The sequence below is a fragment of the Phodopus roborovskii genome, unplaced genomic scaffold, assembly GCF_943737965.1.
Source record: "Phodopus roborovskii unplaced genomic scaffold, PHOROB, whole genome shotgun sequence".
Lineage (NCBI taxonomy): Eukaryota > Metazoa > Chordata > Mammalia > Rodentia > Cricetidae > Phodopus > Phodopus roborovskii.
In genome coordinates, this window is record NW_026126480.1 from 25125944 (window position 1) to 25149265 (window position 23322).

The 23322-nt window shown below is 37.2% G+C and overlaps 1 protein-coding gene across 11 annotated transcripts in view; it reads right to left on the minus strand.

The window, feature by feature from the left end:
• Window positions 1–23322, minus strand: part of Sox6 (SRY-box transcription factor 6) — a 580992-nt gene that overhangs the window by 487431 nt on the left and 70239 nt on the right. The window contains exon 1 of one of the 11 annotated variants that reach the window (XM_051192734.1): window positions 10295–10354. The exons of the other annotated variants lie outside the window; for them this stretch is intronic. The gene's annotated coding sequence lies outside the window, so the exon portion shown is untranslated. Of the gene's footprint in view, window positions 1–10294; window positions 10355–23322 lie in introns of those variants that run through there. 11 annotated transcript variants of the gene reach the window in all.

Here is a 23322-nt window from a genome sequence, read left to right on the forward strand (position 1 = left end):
CTCTCCTTCCTTGAGTGGGTCCTGGGGATGGAACTAGAGGTCTTGGGCTTGGCAGAAGACACCTCTATCAATTGAGCCATCTCACTGGTCCTGGTGGGTGACTTTTTTTAAAGTAAGCTACCAGGAAGATCATCAAAACTTGAGATGTGCATTCTTTTTAAAAATTATTTTTTAAAGATGGTTATAAATTAGGAAAAGTTGGCCGTTTGTCAGAAAAACAGAAATCTGGTATGAAATACAAATTTATATTGCCAGGTGTTCCATATACCCTTGGGAGTTCTGACTTTTAAACTACCAAGACTCAAGTTTGTTATCAGATTGGAAGTTCTGGGGATATAGATGAAGTCAGTTTGTAGAATAAGCTGGAGTCTCACACTGGGGCCACTTATCTAGTAGATATTTAAAACAGAATGCAGAGCCAAACAAACAAAGCTCTCCATCTGCAGGAGGAAGTGAGTGAATCATCCTTTTTAGTAAAGGCCATTTCCCTCGACTTTGAGAAAAAAAAAAGATTGGTTGTGCCTTTTCTTGTTTTCCTGTCCTATAATCTCTCTCTTCATTTTTATAATTTAGCTGAAAGATTTATTAGATTATCTTGTAGATGTGCAGGTAAGACAATAAAAAATATATGAAAAAATTATTCCAGGAATGGGTTTGTACAGAAGCTTATCTATTTAAAAGTAAATAGGGTTGTACTTTAAGAATTATAGAAACATAGGAATTTATTCCTATATAAATTTTAAGCCTCGTGTAGCATTAATTAGTCAAATGTTGGTTAAAAAAAAAAAAAAAACCAGACCAGTGAGTACCACATGTCAACCTCTGGCACGGCCTCTAAGGCAAACACATCTTTAAAATTCAACTTGTTAAATTTTCCTATCCTAGAAGTTGGTTCTAAATTTGCTAGTTCACTTGACTTTTGTTCTATAGTTCCCTCTCTAAACATAGCTTTTTGCCTAAAGAAATAAAATTGTTTTCAAAGCTGCCAATGATCTCAACCAGCCAAAGTGACACCATCCCAGCTTGGAACTCTACCCATCTACTTTTAGACAGACCTGACCACACTCTCTGAAGTCAATCTGAAGTTGCCTGTGGTAAATTCAGGTAAAATCAGTTCCTCCACCAATGCCAGCCTTGTGCTAGCATAACACTTACTGGCTGAGGCTGGATAAGCCTGAGTAGATGCTTCAAATGGGCTCAGATAAGGCCATTTCATCCTCTAGATCCCCAGTGCATTTATAGCACTTAAAGGATTCATACAAGAAAATATTGGCTGTCCCAAGGAAAATGAAGCCTTTTTCCAATTTTCCAATTAGATGGCTTTTCCATAATTTATGGCATCAAGTCATTTGAGAAAAGATTCATCTTAAAGTCTTGTTTCAGCTAAGAATGTTCATGCTAATTGTTTCCTTGCAAAGACTGGTTGATTCAACAGGGGACTGAAGAAGTCCTCCACTTCAGCGACTACAAGAAGGGTGATTAAGTCACACTCTCAACCTGACAGCCATTTTGCCTGCACAGATGAAGACAATGTCTTCAGTTTTTGAATACATCTGTGATTCTTAGAGTCTCACCTGTTCTGAGGAGCTAACCTTGCTACCCAACATCCCTGAGTCTTCTTTGATGTAAACATCAAAGAAGAACAAGTTGATCCAAGTAGAATTGTTTGTATATATTACTCCCAAAAGTGAAAAAGAAATTTTGTTTTGTACAGTAGAAAATGACATTGGATCCACAACTGGTAAACCTCTCCATTTGAAAAGATGTCTTTTCCATTGAATTATTAAGAAATGCATGTTTTAGGAAAAGAGACTTTTCAGATTAGAACAGGACAGGTGGAAGAAGCATTTATGGTGCACATCCAAGAGGGTTTGGCAAGGATAGCTGGTGCAGGACACAATACAATGAGTTCCCAGCTCTTAATTCATCACTCCTCATTTGGACAAGAAACATGTTTGGGAATGTAATTAAAGAAACAGGCATGGCAAGGACACCAGAAAATAAAGAAGTAACAGTCACATTATCCAGTGTTGAAATTTGTAGAGAATTAAAAGAAAGCGGTGATTGAGAAACATTCCTAAAAAGTATAAACATAGGTAAAAATCATCAGAATACTTAAAAAAAACAGTGGAAACATCTGCTCAAATCTAAGAACTGGACAATGGCTATAAAATATACAAAGGTGCCAGACACACACACAGTGACAGTGCAAAGGTTCCTGAGAAAGCAGATGTATCCAGGCTGCTGTAACCTTGATCTGTATACTGAAAACTGGCACCTGCACACTTAACCAAGAGTAACATGCACTGTTTTGGAGATTCTGGAAATGGACCCGTGACATACTAAAGCACTATACCACCAGAAAGATTCATGGAATATGAGAATCATTAGGTGATATTAAGAACACTCAGGAGACAGAAGATAAACTGTGCAGGCAGCACCACTGAAATTCAAACAGATGATAAAGGCACAGGAAGAAAATGAGAATGCAAAATGTTTACTTCTCCCTATATGCCCACACTTCAGAGGATAAATTTTGTTCTGAAAAAAAAAACAATGGAACAGCCTAGAAACATCATGACTGTACTAAACACTGCTGAACTATGCACTTGAAAATTGATTGATGAAATGAAGGAATGTTATGTAAATAGTAAAATATTACAACAGATTTTTAAAAAATGTATAGGCTTGGGTTTATAAAGATAAAGAAAAACATGACCTTTGGCCAACAGAAACATACCCAGAAATGAAAATTTACAGATTTAACAGGTAAATATAACAAAAAGCTATGTAAAATGGTAATGTGTTCAAAAATACAAACTTGTTAAAAAGAAAGGTACAAAACAACAGAACTTATAAAGCAAAAAAGAAAATAGTAGCAAGAATGGAAGCACATCAGATTGGATTAACAATAGAACTTGATGAGATAGCAATACAAACTATCAAGATGAAGTATGGAGAGAAAAGAAGAAAATTAACAGGGCATCAAGGAGTCTAACATACATAGAGTCCCAAGAGAAAAGAGAAATCAAATGAAGAATCTAGCCAAAGCTTTTACAAATGTGAATAAAACTATAAACTAACAAATCTAGGAACCTCTAAAAAGGCACAAGAAAAATTGACAAACATAAGTACATCATTATCAAGCTCCTGACCCCAAAAAAAAGAAAAGAAGAAAAGAAATGCCTTAGAATTAATCACAAGAAAAGCTAATTAACACACACTACATATAGGTGAATGGAAAGTATGACCGAAGATTTAGCATTAGAAGCTATGTGAGCCCAAAGACCATGACACAACATTAACATACAAAAAAGTAACCAACTTAAAATTCAAAGCCTATAAAAAATATCTTTCTAAAACCAAGACAAAGCCAAGATTTTTTTTGATACAGATAAAAGTTAACAGATAATTCTTCGTCAACAAACCTACAGTACAAGAAATGTTAAATAAACTGAGCATTGATATACCAAACAACACCTAGAGCCAGCCACAAATGAAAACAATTGTTCTAAACATTTATCCACAAAGTATTACTACCCCTCTTTAGCTAAATGAGCTAAACAGGTTTGGGTCGCGTGTGTGTGTGTGTGTGTGTGTGTGTGTGTGTGTGTGTGTGTGTGTGGTGTGTGCACATGCATCTAAATGTTTTATATAACATTTCTGAAAGTTATAAATGAAGATCTGAAAGGTTACAATGAGACCCCCTGTGCTATGAGTAATCACAGCCTTTCTCTGGGCTGACATTTGTAAGTCAGGATTTGGTAAATATCACAGGTCTCTGACACAGTTTGAGAACCAAGAAAATTAAAACAGCATTGCATAATACCTATCTTAATGGGAATGAAAATCTCGAATTCTGAGAAACAATATTGTATGAGTATATGGACCATTTTCATACAATAGTAATTGCTTCATTTCATAATAAATATAATAATTACTAAATATCAGTGTCACTAAAAAGATTGAACTCTAAACCTAAAGCCTGGGAATTTATCATCTACAAAAATGTTTTCTTTGTATCTCTCCTCCAATGACTAATCTACCTGACACAACAGCCCTTTATAACTACCGAGCATCCACCTCTCCCTGATGAGATCAGATTTTTTTTAAAGAGGTACAGATTCCAGGACTATTGAACTAAGATTTGCCCCTGGAATGATCTGGCTCTTAAATGTCCCCTGAAGGATATTTATGAAGGACATGTTGAATGCTTGGCAGGGAGATTGTGTTGCTACTGAGTGAGAATCAGCAAGCCTTTAAAAGATGGGGTCTACTCCACATAAATCCAGCCACACTGAACCTCTTAGAAGAGAAAGTAAGAGGTACCCTTGAACAAATTGGTATACGAGACCGCTTCCTGAACATAACTCCAGAAGCACAGACACTGAGGTCAACAATTAATAAATGGGACCTCCTCAAACTTAGAAGCTTCTGTAAGGCAAAGGACACAGTGGACAAAACCAAACAGCAGCCCACAGACTGGGAAAAGATTTTCACCAATCCTACATCTGACAAAGGGCTGATCTCCAAAATACACAAAGAACTCAAGAAACTAGTCAACAAAACACCAAATAACCCTATTTAAAAAAAAAAATAGGGTACAGAACTGAAGAAAAGAACTCTCAATAGAGGAAATCAAAAAGGCTGAAAGACACTTAAGAAAGTGCTCAACATCCTTAGCTATCAGGGAAATGCAAATCAAAACAACTTTGAGATACCATCTTATTCCTGCCAGAATGGCTAAAATTAGAAACACCAGTAACAACTTATGCTGGAGAGGATGTAGAGAAAGGGGAACACTCCTCCACTGCTGGTGGGAGTGCAAACTCATACAGCCATTTTGGAGATCAGTAAGGCAGTTCCCTCAGGAAAATGGGAATTAGTTTACCACAGGACCCGGCAATCCCCTTCTCAGACATATACCCAAATGATCAACATCCATGCAACATAGACATGTGCTCAACTATGTTCATAGCAGCATTATTTGTAATAGCAACAACTTGGAAGCAACCTAGATGCCCCTCAACTGAAGAATGGATAAAGAAGATGTGGCACATCTACACAATGGAATACTACTCTGCAGAAAAAAAAATAATGGAATCTTGAAATTCACAGGCAAGTGGATGGCACTAGAAGAAACCATCCTGAATGAGGTAACCCAGTCACAAAAAGAGGAACATGATATGTGCTCATATATGGATTTTAGACCTAGAGCAAAGGATCACCAGCCTATAATTCACACCACTGGAGGAACTAGGATACAAGGTGTATTCTAAGAGATTCATATAAAGCCCCTCACAGAAGGGGGAAGGGACAAGTCCCCCAGAGTACATGGGAAGTGGGGGTGGGCAGTGAATGGAGAGAGAAGTAGGAGAAAGAGAAGGAGAGGAGACGAAAGCACATGCGACTAGGGAGATTGAGCCAGGGTAGGGATAGAAGACCGGGGAGGGAGAAAGAGAGAGAGAGAGAGAGAGAGAGAGAGAGAGAGAGAGAGAGAGAGAGAGAGAGAGAGAGAACATAAAAGAGGGAGCCATTATTGGTTTGAAGAGAAAACTGAACCTAAAGAAAGGTCTAGAGACCTACAAGACTGCTGCCAACTAACAATTTGAGCAACCGTGGAAAGGCTACCATAAATGCCCTTCCCGGAGAGTGAGATCAACAACTTATCCACCATCACGGAGCCTTCATCTAGTACCTGTTGGAAACAGAAGCAAACACCCATAACTAAACACTGAGTCGAACTAGAATCCAGATGCAGAGGGAGAGGACAAGACCAGGTTGCAGAAACATATAGAGACAGCTGACCTGAACAAGGAGGAGCTAACGAGCCCCCAGACTGATAGCTGGGAATCCAGCATGGGACTGACTCAGACCCCCTGAACATGGGTCTCAGCTAGAAGGAGTGAGCAGTCTAAGGGACCTCAGACAGTGGAACCAGGATATATTCCTGGTGCACAAAAGGACCTTGTGGACATATCCCCCATGGAGGGATAACTGCCTTAACCTAGACACAGGAGAGGAGTCCTAGTCCCTGCTTCAAATGACTTGACAGATTTACATGACCTCACCTGGATGGCACTGCCCTACATGGGGAATTGGGATGGGGGATGGCAGGGGAGGGTGGTTAGAGTGCATGTGAGGGGAGAGAGAGGGCAAGAGGGAGGAAGGAAGGAAGGAAGGAAGGAAGGAAGGAAGGAAGGAAGGAAGGAAGGAAGGAAAGGAGGGACAGAGGGAGGGGGAACTGGGATCAACATGTAAAATTAAAAAATAATAATAATTTAAAAAAAAAAGATGGGGTCTATTGAAACAAGTCAGGTCACTAGGGACACACTTTTGGAGGAGGTCTGGGACACTGGCTCTTGCTCTCAACCTCCCAACTGAGCTAGCAGCTTTGCTTTCCCTTGTACTTCCCACTGTGATTGGTCTGCTTTGCCACAAATCCAAAGCAAAGATCCAAGTGACCATGAACTGAACTCTCTAAAACTGTGAACCAATATAACCCTTTTTTCATTAGAAGTTGGTTTTTTCTGACATTTTTGTCACATCAACAGAAACCTGATTTGATACCCAGGGAAAATAAAAATTAATTCATAATGAAAGATGAGTTTCATCTCCCCAATTACATTACAAACTTCATTATTCAGGTCCTTTACTAGTCTTAAACTCTAACACCATCATCAGAAACCTTACAAGATAATAATATATTCTTTCCAATCAATAGACTAGTAAATAATTTTTGGTTTTAAAAATGTTCATAATTGTCATCAAAGCTTTCCTTGCAATGTTATATGTCACTCTTTTGTCTTGTTGTTTCCAACAATAACCAGTAGAAATACACACATGGAAAAGAAAAAAGCAAAGTGCTTACAACCCTTTGAGATGGGGTTTTTCAAACTTCTGCCATGTTCATGCTCAGAGTAAGAATGACTCTTCTGTTGTTGTGCAGTCTAGGGGAACAGCAATTAGATGAAAAACACCTAGGGCTGCTGAGTCCTCTCTTCCCTCCCACTGACCTCCATCTCTTTGAGTCACCACTGAAAGTCTACTACATGTCAGCCTCCACACTGCGACAGCAGTTAAGAAGGCATCATCCTGCCTTCATGTGTGTAGTTTGATTTTACCCAAGAAGCAGTAACTGTTGACAGACAAATTATATGTTATCTGGCACAACTCTTGATAACAAATTTCCCTCAAACTACCTAAAACTGTCCTTATTCCATTAACAACCTAACTATACCTAACTATACCATAATTGTTGACAATTACAAAAGCCATAAAATAATAATTTCCTGTAAGCAACTAGAATCAAAATGAAATCTTTCAAGAGAGAGGTCATCCTGAACTCTTCCAATAAGCCCTACCTGCAATGGAAATACAGATGTGGAGGGAGAGGAGAAAAGAAACCTTTGTACCTGCAAAAACTCAGCAGTTGAGTTATTCACTTTAAAAAAAAAATCAGTTGTTCTGCATGTAACAATATAACAATGCGGGTAATTATAATTGGGTGGCTATTTTGAGTTCTCTTGCCATAGTATCTGTATTGACTGTCACTTGATTTGTGCAAAAAATAAGGTCATTGACTACCTAGAATATATATATAGGATTACTCCTATGAGTACTTCAAGAAGAAATGTCTAAAAATGGGGAATATCTCCATTTCAATCACATACTAGACAATTGCACAATTTGCAAAATTCACAACCAAAAACAAACAGTCAAAAAACAAACAAGCAAATGAATTTAGAGTCTCAATAGCAAAATTCAACAATACGAAAGAAAAGAACGTTTTAACTTGCACCTTAAAAACTTGACAATGCTATGAAAACATATCACAGCTTTCAGTGTGTAGATTTAATTTAAATTACCACTAATTAGCTGATCATCTACCAAGATAGCTATAATTATTTCTTTTTTAAATCATTTTTCTCAGGTGTGATATGTAATTTAAGCATGTGCTTCTCAAAATATACTGTCATCATTATTATTACATACAAAGTTTTAAAAACATAAAAATTTTTACCCAAGAATTTTGTCCACCAGAATATTAAATCACTTTAAAAATAAAAATATTATTAAACAGCAATGTTTTAACCATGTACGTTTGATTACTTAAGTAATATTGTGAATATATTCAAATTTACCAATGATCTAGTGATACTCCAGTAATTTTACAACCAGATGTGTTTAATATAACTTCCCAAGATTCTGATCTAGTTAAGCTGATTGAGAAGTTGACATAGCACTTCTGGATATTTCACATTTCTATTATTTATGTAATAAAAGCTTTCCTGCTTTTGATTCAAAATGAGGATGTACAAGAAATCACAGCTCTCATTTATATTCTATTATCTTCTACCTCATTCATCTAACAAAAGGCCTTTAACTGAACATATAGAAACTGGTCCCTTACTGACAGTTCAATAGTCAGAATGACTGGGAACATTACTCAGATAATTATGATAATTATCAAAAATTCATTATAGCCTGAAAGCAAAGAAGAAAACAAATCAAAACCACTGATAGCACAGGTCTCCAAATTAACACTATCGCTGAAATGAAGACTCTCATTGTGTAGTAGCTTACCCGTTTTCTCCAAGCCACCACAATTCTTACACTTTAACTCAAACAAAATTATTCCACTGGATCTTGTTTGTTTTGTTGTCTGTCTGTTTTGAGACAAGGTCTCATGTTTCCCAGGCTAGCCTCAAAATTGTTATGTAGCTGAAGATGATCCTTCTGCCTCCACCTCCCAAGTGCTGTGTTGACAGGCATGTGTGACCATGGCAGACCCCACTGTGTCTATCATCCCAATATTTAAATGCAATTAAAGCATAACTTTTGTGTAGCTTGGTCTTCTTGTGGACTCCTAGCAGTGGGAGCAGAGGCTGTCTCTGACTCTTTTGCGGGCTTTTGGGACCCTATTCCTCATACTGGATTGCCTTGTCCAGCCTTAATACAAGGGAGGGTGATTGATATGCCCTATTTTGTTTATATTCATGGGAGGCCTGCCCTTTTCTGAGTAGAAACAGAAGAGCAAATGAGGATGGGAGAGCCAGAGGGAAGTGGAGGGAGAGGAAGTGGGAGGAAAGGAGGGAGGGGAAACTGCAGTCAGATGTAAAATAATAGATAAGTATTTTTTAAATGCACTTTAAACCTTTCTGTATAGGAATTATTCTAATACAAACACAGGATTACACAGAAAATTGACCTTGAAAACAAATATTTTAACTTATGCAAGTCTCTATAACCTTCTCATTATAGACTAAAATATTTATGTTGCCATGAAATAAAGTACCCAGTATGAAATCATGTAAAACTGTTTTGTTCTCAGCAGATAAATTTTATTCTCACCATAAATTTACTTTTAAACACATTGATGTAACACTTAAAAACTGTTCTTTAGCTTTAGTTTTAATTTTTAAAAAACATGAAAATTTCAATAATGAAACAGAATGCAAATAAATTTGGTTTTGTGGGTCGATAACAGCATAATTCATAGGTGACAGTAAGTAGACTCATAACAAAAATTCTGGCTTTTTCTCTCTGGTTGGTCATCGTTTTTATACACTATGACTTGACTACCACATTTAATTTTCTATTTTCAATGTCAAGTAAATCTGTTTCAAGTGTGGTGCTTCTCTTTAGCCATATTGAATGCCTTGATCAGAGCTTATAAATATATATATATTTTTTACATATAATTTCAAATCTCCATCCCAACTACATTTATATGCTAGAAAGTATTATTGAAGATGTCAAAGTTCCCTGAACATAATTAGTTTATGTGTGCTGAAGACAGGCCAAGCAAGGCTAGGAAATTTTCAACAAGGCATATGAAATGCATGTTATGAATTTCTTAACCTTCATTCCTCTCCATTTAAACTCAACAACTTCTGTCTACTTTATAACATAAATCTCCCCTATAAATATATTCCTCATTAAAGGTCTCCAGTAAACCCATTTCACTTCCAAATCCCTTCTCAACTATATATTACCCCTGGAATGTTCTTGCTAGTTCCACTTTAACAATTTTTATTGTGAAGCTATTGTTCAAAATACAGAGATCTGGCAATCTCCACATGGAAGTTAATGTTAAGAAAATTCCATCTCCTACCCCCCCCCATCATTCTGTTATTACTCTTTACTTACATATGATTTTTTTTTAGGTGACTAACACAAATATCCTCATTTCTCACCTCAAATGTTAGCTTTATAATTCCAAACTATAACTTGGCAACAGCCTTATTTTTTAGTTATAAACAATATCAGTAATATTATAATTAGCTCTTACAAGGCCATGGAAGTCTTTCCTGTCTCACATAGCACAAGAATTGCCCCTTTTTCAGACCAAAGTATCATCATTGTATTTGAGGTAACAAAGAGACCCCACAGCCCTTTTGTTACAGAGCTACATCACAATGACTTACAAAGGCCAGCTTGGTGACAAGATGAGCTCCAATCAACTAAAGACCCCTGCATATTCACATGCTGGATCTGCCCTTAACAACTCAAAGCACAATTTAAAAATCAACCAACATCATAACTATTTTTCTACACAGGTTTTCTAATTATCAAGAACTGAGTCTTCTTCACCAAATGCTCAGGGAAGAAGTTAAGTTAATGACCTCAGGAACTGAAGAAGCAAGAAGTATCTAGAAGACTTCCCCAGGTTGTGGAGTACAGCACAGAAAACTCTATAAACTAACATTGCTGGGGGAAGAAAAAAAAAGATATCAAGTTGTTTATTCTCTACTCTCTTACCCCCTGCCCTCATAATCAACTGTCATAGGCTTTACCTGGAAAAGATGTTTTCTAGCACATGAAAATGTTTTGATCTTTCATCTGCTCAACACTCCAGAAAGACATCCAGCCCTTTACCTTATCTTCAAGAGATTCAAGAATTACTCTTATGCCTTTCAAGTCCTACTGAGCAGAAAGAATCAGGTTCTTTAATGAAGTTGTTCACTGGGCACTGTAAGCTAGGAATTTCTCACATGTCCCTTGGGAATTTTTGTCCATAGCAGAAGCTCCAAATTTCCAACCTTCTAAGAATGAAGCACTGCACTCTGGTCAAGGGCAATGCAAGGCCCTTGCATTTCAGCTGTGATTATATAAAGATTTAAGTCCAGGGATTGATGGAAGGTGTTGTGAAGGCTAACCCTGTAGGCAAACCAGCCTGTAGCAATGTGTGCCCTCTCCTGATTTAACAGCAAGAGTTCTCAGCTAAATAGCAGCCTTCCTTTCAGAAGGAAAACAAAGCCTTCTCACAGTGCTTGCAGTTGTGATACATCTGTAAAAAAAAAAAAAAGTGGCTTTTTTAGCATCAGAAAGCATTTTAATTGTAGTAAACTGAACAATGCTGAAATTGTTTGAAGAGGAGATTAAATTTAATGAAATTCACAAACAACCCCTTTTAGAAGAGTAACAACAATTTTTGAACATTAAAGAAGAGCTCATTATATCAAGACAGCTCCACTGTGAAAAGCGGTCTGACTTCAATCACAGCATATCCACATGTTAATGAACTTCTGTGTAAAAGCAGGCACTGAGAGGGAAGTAATAGGAACACTGGCTCCATGCATGTTTCCAAGAGGAAAATCTCCTTTAATCAATAAAACACCTTCTCACACGCACCTCAGGACTATCTGAGACTCAAAGGACACAAAAGGAAGATGCTGCTTGAAAGTTTCCTTAAGACATTACACAGCTTGCTATTTCTTCAGGGTTCACTTGCTGTCAGCACTCTGGCTCCAAAGATTTTCAAGTTCCAACAGCCTTGTACATACTTCATTGCCATCATTTTATTGCAGTCTCTAATCAAACAGACAAATCTGAAACTGAAGAATGAGAGACAACCAGTGACCTTTGATTGGGACCATGAGCCACCATTGTAATAAATGACTCATTCATTGCTCTCTGGGACCAACAACGAAGTTTGTTACTGACTGAAAGGATGTCACAATGATTTCCATCAGTAACCATTAAAAAATTCATTTACAGCAAATGGCACCAGGTGTTTTAAAATTAACCAAAACAGAGAAAAACCATTTTCTATCTTGCAAATAAATGAATTATTTTACCCCCCCCCCAGCTCTCATCTATTTGCTATTGCATTTCAGGCCTTATTAACTGTATTGTACTAATCTTATTATTATTACTTAGAGTCTAAGGAATTCTGGTAATATTTCCTTTTGAACCTCTGACTTTCCTAGGCTATTGGTGCACCAGTCATATGCATGCCCATAAAGTTTATTTTAATTAAAGCAAAATTTTGAATTTTAAGTTTATTTTGCTTTGACTTTACAATGTTCTCTGCCAAGAAAAAAGGAGGGGGCGGATTTTCACACTACAGCCATACATAGATATTTTGATGGCAAATAATCAGGCTGCCTCTAAGAACAACAGCTGAAGAGAATAAAAACCAAGCTCAATTATGATTTAGGTACTGGATATAGAAACAGGGTGGAAATTTTTTCAAAGCAAACCCATCATAAATAAATGCATTAGATCACACAAAGGATGTTAAAGTGAGTTAGAATGAAAAGCTGGCATGAGTAGGGTTCTATGGCTCTGCAGCACATACACATCACAGACAGTTCAATACACCACAACATTAAAACAAATTAGTTCTAGCACTGGCAGGGAGGGGCAGAGGCAGGCAGAAATCTGTGAGTCTGAAGCCAGCCTGGTCTACAGAGTAAGTTACAGGACATGCAGCTCTATACAAAGAAACCCTGTCTCAAAACAAACAAAACCAAAAACCATTCCAGTTCCTACTCTAAACCTTCAAGCATATCCTCTTTCTCTCAAAACCCTCCAGCCAAAAAAAAATGTGAGACAGTTATGCTAAGTGGAAACCCGGCTAATGTCCTAGAAGTCTACAGAAAAGGAAAGCCAGCATCATCATGACCAAGAGAAGAGCTTTATGGCTTTTGCCAGTCTCTACTTGGTCCATGCCATGATCCGGCTCTCAGGCATTCCAATAAACAGAGTCAATGAAGATTTAGAGCAAAATACTGAATAGAAAAAAGTAATGTTCTGTTTGGGCACTCTAATAAATTTTCAGTAAAACAGAAAAAAAAAAAGAGTTTTAGAACTGGAAAGTACTGTAACTAAAATAAAACATTCAATAGAGGGTTTGATTAGAATGACAAAGACTGAAAGATCAGTGCCTCTTACAGAGAACAGTAGAATACATCCAGTCTAAGCAACAGAGACACCTTAGGTTTCAAAAAGATGAACCAAGGCTCAAGAACCTTTGGGATTATAGCAAAAGATGTAACATTCATATCATCAGAGTCCTAGGAGACAAGAGAAGGATGAGCTGGAAAGGTACCCAAAGTAATGAGGGCTCATCCAAAATTTAGCCAGAAATAACTAGACCTACAGAGTCAAGAAACTGAGGACAGCCCATGAAGGATACTCTCAAAGAAATCTATGCCAAAACACATCATAACTAAACTTCTGAAAAGAAAAACACCCGAAGAAAAATACCATCTCAGTTACGGGGAAACAATTCATGGGAGCAGATTTCTCATCAAAAACCATCAGAGCCAGAAGGAAGTGGCATGATATTTTTCAAGTGTTGAAAGACAGCCAAAATCCTACACAGTGAAAACATTCTTCAGGAATGTGGGTGAAATCTAAACATTTCTCAGAAGAAAAAATAAAGAGTTTATCCAAAGCAATATCATGCACAAAGAATGTAGAAGGAAGTTCTTCAAGCAGAAAGGACACAAAAACTGAAAGATTAGAAAGAGGGGGCCAGGGCAGGTAGCTTAGTGTTAAAGTATTTGGCTAACAAACATTTTGACTAGCAGGCCTCGAGTTCAATCCTGGGAAGGAATAAGAGAGGGAAACAAAGAAAACATGAGTAAATCAATTTTCTTTCTCCTTTTGAGTTTCCTAGATTATATAAGCACATTGCCCAAAGGTACAAACTTAAGTAGAGAAAATATTTAAGCCACATGCATTACAAACAAGCCAAGTAATGAGACATATGGGTTCCGATTCTACTTGGACCAGTACAATCACTATCCTATCAGTAATAGCTGACAGAGCTGCACCAGAAGCACAAAAAGGTCATAAAACTCAACTAATGATCAACAGAACAGCCAAGGATACACAGAGAAACCCTGTCTCAAAAAAGAAAAAAAATTGAACAGAAGAAAGCCAGATAAGGTGTTGAACAATTATATCCCAGCACTCTGGAGGCAGAAACAAGTAGGTCTCTAGTGCTCCCTGACCAACAAGACTAGCCTGCCTGGAAAGTTCCAGGCCAATAAGAGATCCTTTCTCAAAAACAGGATATACAACTCCTGAGCAATGATAGCCAAAGTTGTCCTCTCTGGGCTACACACACACACACACACACACACACACACACACACACACTTGTGTACACACTAACCGATTTTGAAGAAATGGTACACAGCATGTCCTCTGACCAACATGAAACCAAACCAGAAATCAATAACAGAATAACAAATTCTTAGAAACTATGTGATGTATTGGCCAAAAGTGAAATCTCAAAATTAGCAAAAAATTCAATAAACTAAAAAAAAAAAAAAAAATGAAAACATACCAATGTGTATGGGGCATAGTTAACACAAGGCCAAATAAGATAGCTATAGCCCTGAATGCACACATAAAGCAAGAAGCCTCACATCAGTTACTATCACTTCAAGAACCCAGAGAAAAGGGGCAAGGTTAACCAAAGGAAGCAAAAGAGAAAAACACAATAAAATTAAAAAGAGAAAAATATTACTAGGAAAAAAATTCATGGAACAAGATTCAACAATAAGGTACTTGCAGACCATGTAAGAGACTAATACCCTACGTGTAAAAATAATAATGGTAATCATTATAATAATCAAACAAACAATTGTTTTTTGTCATTAACAAGCCTTTATCAAAACTGATAGAAAGAGATGAAATGTAAACCTGAGACATCCACCCCACACTGAGATGAAAAAGATGTAAGTGAAGAGAGGGTGAACTCTATACACACAGCTATGGCCATTTGATGAATCAAAGTAATCCCTGCACAACAATACAACTCATCTAAAGTTAAACACTTTCAACAGTTCAGTAACTTTTACAGAAGTTGAATTGACAAATTTAAATACTTCCCAAAAGAAATCTCTAGGCACAAATATTTGTCCAAATGTCGAACAAACAATGACAGCAACTCTACATAATCTCATCCCTAAAACATCCTAAAACAGAAGAGGAAGAAATATAGCCTAGTGCATTCATTCATGGTGCTTATATTATCCTGACACTAAAACAAATACCAAAACCTCATAGAAAAATCATCACAAAAAATAAATGAATAAAGCCAAAAGGTTCCAGCCAATATCTCTCAAAAATCCTTGTCTTTGCATTAAAAAGGCCTACCTAACTACACAAAGTTAATTACCTGAGTTCATGAGTTCAATTCCCAGAACCCATGTAAAATCCTGGTACTGTAATGCAAGAAAGAGTCTGCCATGCCAAAGCACCCCAACCAGAAGATTCAGGAAACTGAGATTAGAGAGTCATGGAAGGAAGCTTACAGGACAACTACACTAGCCCACACAATAATCAAGGAGGTCGCTGATTCACACAATGTAGAAGACACAGGCTAATACTACACTGTGGCACAAGCATGTCCGCACACACAAACACACACAAACCCATCACATAAACCATTTTTAATGCTTTAAACATTAAACATAATATACAATACATCAATCATAATATACTATACACTCTCTTCTTGATGGACAAAAACAATTCTAAAGCAAATGAAATAATCAGCAGGGGAAATAATCCCAATACAGTAAAATTGTCCATGTGGTAAAAGCTTTTTTAAATATGCAAAGAGGCACCAACAGTAAGGAGGATAAGAGCCTCTGATTAAGAGTACTGGCTCTTCCAATTGTTCTGAGTAACTAAGACAAAACATCAGGAGCTTGAAGTATAGGCAACACCTCCTTCAGCTCATTTTCAAAGTCCTGCAAGACTGAAAAGAGCATTGCCAGTCTCTAAAGTATTTTTCATATGTCCTGGAGAGTTAGAATACTGCAAACTCTGAAGAATCAATCATCTATGTAGCATTGAGGTATATTCAGCCAGAAGTATCTTTAGGAAATGGGATCATTCCTGCTGAGAGAAAAAAAATGGACTTAAGCCTAGTATATTTTACTATATCCAAAGTTCAACCAAATTCCTATTATGCTATTGTTTTGGGGACTCTCTAGCACTCTCCCTTCAAGAAATAGACATAACAGAGGAGAGGAGGGAATGTGGAGAAGGGCAAGCAACACAAGATGTTTCTAAAAGTCATATTAAAACCTATACCTGTAGAAGCTTCAATACACACACACACACACACACACACACACACACACACACACGCATGCACGCACGCACGCACGCACGCGCACACACACGGAGGGAGGGAGAGAGAGAGAACTAAGATGGAGTTACTCTACAACAGCCAATAATGCCTCTACCTATTAGGGAAAATGATGCCCTTACCTATTAGGTAAAAACCCAATGACAGGAGTAGATTTCCTGTTTTGGAACTGTTGCCCAGTGAGGTCCCATAAACCCCCAAAAATATTACAGGCTATTGTCAGTGTTCTTGGTTACCCTCCAGAACTTGATGCTAAAAGCCCATCACACCATACTTGAGTTGTTGGACATGGACAAATAAGATGATAATGGTCTGTAAGCTTCATTCCTACTTCTTAGCTTTCATAATGCTGGCATGTGCTAAGCATGCTACCAATTAGAAAAGTTGTCATTGCTCCATGGTGGTGGCACTTGCCTTTAATCCCAGCACTCCGGAGGCAAAGGCAGGCAGATCTCTGAGTTTGAGGCCATCTTGCTCTACCCTGTCTTGAAAAACAGAAGAAGGAGGAGAAGAAGGAAGAAGGAAGAGAGAGAAAGAGAGAAAGAGAGAGAGAGAGAGAGAGAGAGAGAGAGAAGGAAAGGAAAGAAAGGAAGAGACGTTATCAACAGTACCCAGTTATGAACCTGCAAGCTACTATATGGCTTGGCAGATTGCCCATTAATGCAATAGTGGCATAAACATTGTGGGAGTAGCCAACCACTTTCTGATTGAATTTAAGTCCCACTCCACTAGATGAAACCCAAACATGGTACCATTATTGGGTCAAGTATCTATGGCTGGACATGTCATAGGCCTTAAAAGAAAACCTACTACTATTATTCTACTAAGACATAGTATTAAACTTTTAATGACACAAACTATTAATTTACCCATAGATTTTATGTATCTCTTAATTCTCACCAGAGAAGCTTCTATTTGCAATAGATGATTATTAACACAGACATCCACAACTGGCCAAGGTTGAGAGAATAAGAGGCTTCAGAATGCTCAGCCCTAAAGAGAGCACATATATTGTACTTCCTCCTCCAGAGACTTGGGAAATTATGGAAGAAGGGACAGAAAGAGTGTAAGATGGTAGATGGCTACAAAGAAACGATCTTTTGGACACAGTGTGGCAGCTGCACATGTGATCTCACAGTGTTTGTGACAGAATGCACAAAATATGTGCAAACCCAAGCCAGACTAAATCCCAGCATGGAGATAGGAGTTACATACAAAGTCCTGCCCCTAGCCAAGAAGTTTGGGAAGAGATCCTTTTTCCAAGAGTGCTGAATCTATTAAGTCGACCATGCTCTAGTGGAAGGCCACATAGCCAAGAATATTTGGGCAGCACAAACTGGTTCCAGTTTGGTTTTTTTAAGACTACAAATTTGAATGTGTAGATAATGGGGCAGATATGAGAAGAATTGGGGGGGTAATGTGAATATGATCAAAAGACATAAAATTTTCAAAGGACTAAAAAACGTTTTAAATAACAATAACATAATTTCAGAAAATAAGAAATGAAACATCAAAGGCATTTAATACACTCATTAAGGTGGCATTAATTATTTTAATAGTAAGTAAGTTGATTAGCATGTACAGAAGTTGAAAGCTGGTGGGAATGCAAAAAAAGTACAGCCACTGTGGAAAACAGTATAGTACTTCCTTAGAGAGTTAAACAGAACTGCCACATGACCTAAAAGCTCTACTGCTGTGAACACATGGAAAAAACTGAAAGTGGGTGTTCAACCAAACACTTGCGCACACACAGATATTCATAGCTCCAATGCATGCAAAAGTCAGTAGGCAGAAAAAAATCCACATGTCTACACATGCAATGAAATATTACTGAGTCTTTAAAAGAAGTACTGACAGGTGTTGCAACATGCATAGACATAGAAACACTGTGAAAAAAAAATCCCATGAACAAAAGGTTATAAATGCAATGATTTTTTTGGGGGGGGGAATTATCAACAGTAAATCCATAGAGCCAAAAGGCAGATTAGTGGCTACCAATTACTAGGGAAGAAAGAGAAACAACTGATTGACCGGTTTCCTTTCCAGGTGATGAAATGGTCTAGGACTATATTGGCATGGCAACTGTACAACATGTGAATATTGTGTCAGTGAATCAGACAATTCTATACTGTGTAAAGTTTACTCACAAAATTTTTCACCATGAATATTTATCTAGTGCCACTTAAAACAGTGTAATGCATTGATATGCATAAAAATAATACTGGAGAGTCCTTCACTTAGTCAAAATTAATGTTCAATCCCAAGTGCCCCAACAATCCTTTGTCCATTAGTCTATAAAAATTCCCATAGCATAGTAAATAGCATGTTAATGGCTTTCACACTGCCCAGATCCCTTCAGCTACCTTTTACCTTTGTCTTCCTCACTCCTCAGCCTGTATTTTCCCACTCCCTGGTAGTAAACACTTTAGTATTTATGTTCATGTCCTCAATGCCTGGAAGTGTGGATGCTCACTAAGTCTGCAAAGTGAAGGGAAGGAGAAACAAATCCGTGCCTGTGACCATCAGAGAGGTAAACAGTCATTATCAAGTTTCCTTCTGCATTTTGAGGTGGAATTTGTTATACTAAGTTGACTCTAATCCTGAGAATTTGGCCATTTTTTTAACATGCCAAATAATTGTAAACTTTAAAAACTTTGCAAAATTCTCAGAGCAATCTGAAATTTAAGTTTAATGTTAATCTTTTTAATTTTTAAAAAAAGTAAATGGATCTTTAGCACCCTTTTGAAAGAACTAAAAGAAAAATAGCAGTAAAAATGGAGAGTTCACTTTATCCACTCTTGTCCCCTTAAAAGTCAAGGAAATGTGAATATTAGCCAAAACTAGTATCTTTTATATTTTCTGTCAAATTATGTATTAAGAAAAAATACTTTAAACATGAGTATTATAAAAATTATAATACAGTCATTCTTTTAACTGAATATTTACATAAAAATAAAAATGATAAATTTTGTTTTTTAGATATAGCAATGTACCAATTTCTTAATGAGACTACTTAAATAATCTTGTTTATTTTACTTTGTATGATGTGCAAAATAGAGTATAGTTTGGATATTTGTTCTACACAAAAATAAAACATGACTTACTACTTCAAAATAAACTAAAGACAATGTTTGAGGGAGTTTTAATTTACATATAAGTGTGTGAAGTATCTCACATGCATGTGCACATGTCAGACCCTAAAACTGGAGTTACAGGTGGCCTAGACCTACCTGATGTTGGTGCTAGGAACAGAACTCAGGTTCTCTAGAGCAACAAGTGTTCTTAACCACTCTCAGTCATGTACCCTTAAGCCATCGCTCTAGTCCCCAATGTTGAGATTTTCAATTTATACCTCAGTAACTCTAATATTTTATTTTGAGTTTTAGATAAACTGTCACTTTTAGACTTCCTGGCATTTACTGGACATATTACCTATAATGCTATTGGAGAATTGAACAATATTAACCTCTGGTCCAGAAATTTGTAAAAATTTACCAAGAAATACCTCATCATGAGACTTAATACTATCTCTTAAATACATTATATTTTTCAGCTGAAAGGCAAGAACTTTCTATCTTTTTAGATCTCCCCCTTCTGTCACTTATCAAATAGCATGGAAAACTTGGTCTCTATCACATGGCCTGTTTTCTAGTAGAATTTTCAAGTCATTTTTCCTACTGACCATTAAAAACAAACAAAGATACAGTGTTGATTTTAAAGCTGTACTACATAGAAAACTAGGATTTTTAATTTTTAGTGGACAAAATCCTGAATTTAATTCCTTTACTAAGTTTGACCACTCACTGTAAAAACATTCAAATAATACAAATATGAAAACAAAACAGAGGCAGAAGCAAGCCATCCATCCTGAGAAGGCACAGTCCAAATCCAATCAGGCCTTTAAGGTGCTTGTTTCGGTTTGGTGTGGTTTGGGTTTTGAGGTGGTATCACCTATCCCAAGCTAGCCTCAAATTCACTACTAGCAAATGATAACCTTTAACTTCTAATCCTCCTGCTCCCTGCTCCCTCCTCCCTCCCAAGTGCTGGGGTTACAGGTGTGTCAGCATTCCAGGTTTTTTGTTTGTTTGTTTGTTTGTTTTGTTTTTTTGCAGTGCTGGGGATCCAAATAGGACCTTGTTTGTGGCTGGCAAGCACTCTACTGACTGAAAATATCCCCAGCCCAAGAAGACCTTGAAGGTTTTGTCCAGAAGTTTCTTTGCTGAATTCCTGCAGCTGACTTTATTCTCTCTCGTCTTAGAAGGTGTACACTCACCCACTGCCTAACAACTTCCTGTATCTTACTGTTAAGTTCTCTGTGTTCAGAGACACACTATTTTATGTCCCCATGACAGCTGGCAATAGTCAGTACCTGATAAGTACTTGTTGATTGGAAGGATCATTTAAGACATATATAAAGTGAATATTGATAGATTCAGTAGGGATTTCTTGTTCCTGGAGGGATTTGGTAGACAAATCCTTTTTTCTACAATGACAACTATGCCTCCTCAATTATAAATCTGCCCAATTAGTCTCTAAATGTATATCATGAAAGCTTTTTCCTTCTGATGCCCTTCTGCAGCCCCTCCCAGGAAGGGCTGGCTCCACACACAGACAGTGCCCTTGGAACACTACTATTTTCTTTTTGGCATACATTTCATGAAGTTTATTTCCAAAGACATTTTTTTTTAAATAAATGTAAACCTTTGGCCAGGCAGTGTTGGCACATGCCTTTAATCCCAGCACTCTGGAGACAGAGGCAGGAGGATCTCTGTGAGTTCGAGGCCAGCCTGGTCTACAAGAGCTAGTTCCAGAACACCTTCCAAAGCCACAGAGAAACCTTGTCTCGAAAAAAAAACAAATAAAAATAAAAATAAAAAAATAAATGTAAAGCTTCAAGACATAATCCTACCACACCAGGTCAAATAAATTATTTTTCCTTCTATCTCTGAAAGCACGGCTCCATTTCTTCTAGTACCTTCTGCTCACTGAAGACAATGTTTGGCTTGTTCTTTTGTATCTGACATGGCTTTATTTCTAGAATGTGTTTCCCTCCTGTCTGGTGTTCTGCAGCCTCCTATGATTGTGCCTAGTGAGCAGCACTTTGAAACTAATACACTGGACAATTAAAGCAATCTTTCCATCTGGTGATGTACAGTTAGGACAACATTTTCCATCTGCTGGGACCAGTTTTACAGGCATTGTAACTCATCCGACTTTAAAGTACTTTTTAAACTATTCACATAAGCTAAAGTGTCTACACCTTGCTTCAGTGCCCTATGCTACAGAACTCTTAGGCCCCTCTGTCTGTCAGTTAGTGGAAGTACTGGAAACATCCAACACACTGATGTCACATCTAGGCAGCTCATGAAACCTTGCCCATCCATAGAACTTTGTAGCTGTGAACCTTCACAGCACTGTGAACGAGGATTTCCCCAACTGGTAAGGGCAAAAGAATTGAGACAATACTGAAAATACTATCTTTTTTTTCTATATGATTGATTACTGCCTATAATGAGAAAGCATCTATCTCGATATTCTCTCTTTTCCCTATCAAACACTGTTATTTTAAATTATAGCACTTTTAAAAGAAAAACAATGAATACCCTTAAACAGTTCTGAGACAGATTTTAGGTGGGTGCTTTAAAAGCTGTTAAAACATTTTTCTGTGAATAAATGATACTTCTTTCTGGGTTTTTCTTATGCCAAAAATAAAATCAAACTAAAACATTGAAAGTATAAAAGCAATTTAGATAATGAAATCCACTTCAACCTGCAGTTCAAGTTAGCACATCCTACAAGTGGCAGACACACACACACACACACAGAGAGAGAGAGAGAGAGAGAGAGAGAGAGAGAGAGAGAGAGAGAGAGAGAGAGAGAGAGAGCTCCTGGGGCAATAGCCTTTAATCATGTTAATGGCATTAGAAGATGGAGCAGTGAAGTGCAGTCCTGGGCAGAACCTTTACATTCTGCTTCCTAAGTGAGTGTTTCATGACTATATTCTGCATTACCCGGAAACAGAAGAAAACTATCTTAGAGCATAATCAAAAGAAATAGATCTATAAAAATTTGGGGAGGCCTTTTTCCAGGTACTTTTAAATAACAGCATCAGAATATTAATATTTAGAATAAATATATTATGATATATCTAACTTAAAGATACCAAAAGTTGTACTTATTATGTGACAAAAAAGTAAGTATAATTCTTTGGCTGTGTTCACTTTTACATTTAGATCCTTTGCTTGGCTCTAAAATTAATTGACATTTCATAATCTCAGTATTCATTTTTTTTAAAAGATAGTAATGTTACAATGACAGAAACTCCAATTTCACCACAATGCCTCATTCATTTTTCTTAACTACAAAGCCTACTGAGACAAAAGTGAGTAACAACAATCCTCCACATCTCAGTTAGCTTTTCTGAAAGACAGCAATGTGATCTAATCAGACTTCAGGTCTCTTCCATGTATAAAACTGTGGTAACTGAGGCTCTCCAGCTACAAGTGTGTCTATGTTCACTCACATCAGAAGCCTGAGCATCTGAGATTCTACCCAGGTGTTCAGTCTGGTCTTTTCAACTAACTTGTTCACTGGCAAGAAGGAAGTCGGGCCACTGCAATGACTGACTGTTCACATGTTCATGCACACCAATACTCTGAGGGGCAAACCACCCACTTTTATTTCACAAAAGGCTATTTCTTCCTTATTCCATATGTCTTTCTGCAAATGATCAGCTACTCTGGCATTAGCATAATGGCCATTTGTACTTGTTGTAGAAGTAAAAAGACATAAAATTTGGCCAAAACAAGGAAAGACTAAGTGGACAGTCCATGGTTTTATCATTTCTTCAACTTTCCTTACACCATTCTAATTCTGCTTCTATCTCATCTATAAAAGTCTAACCATATATATTTAAT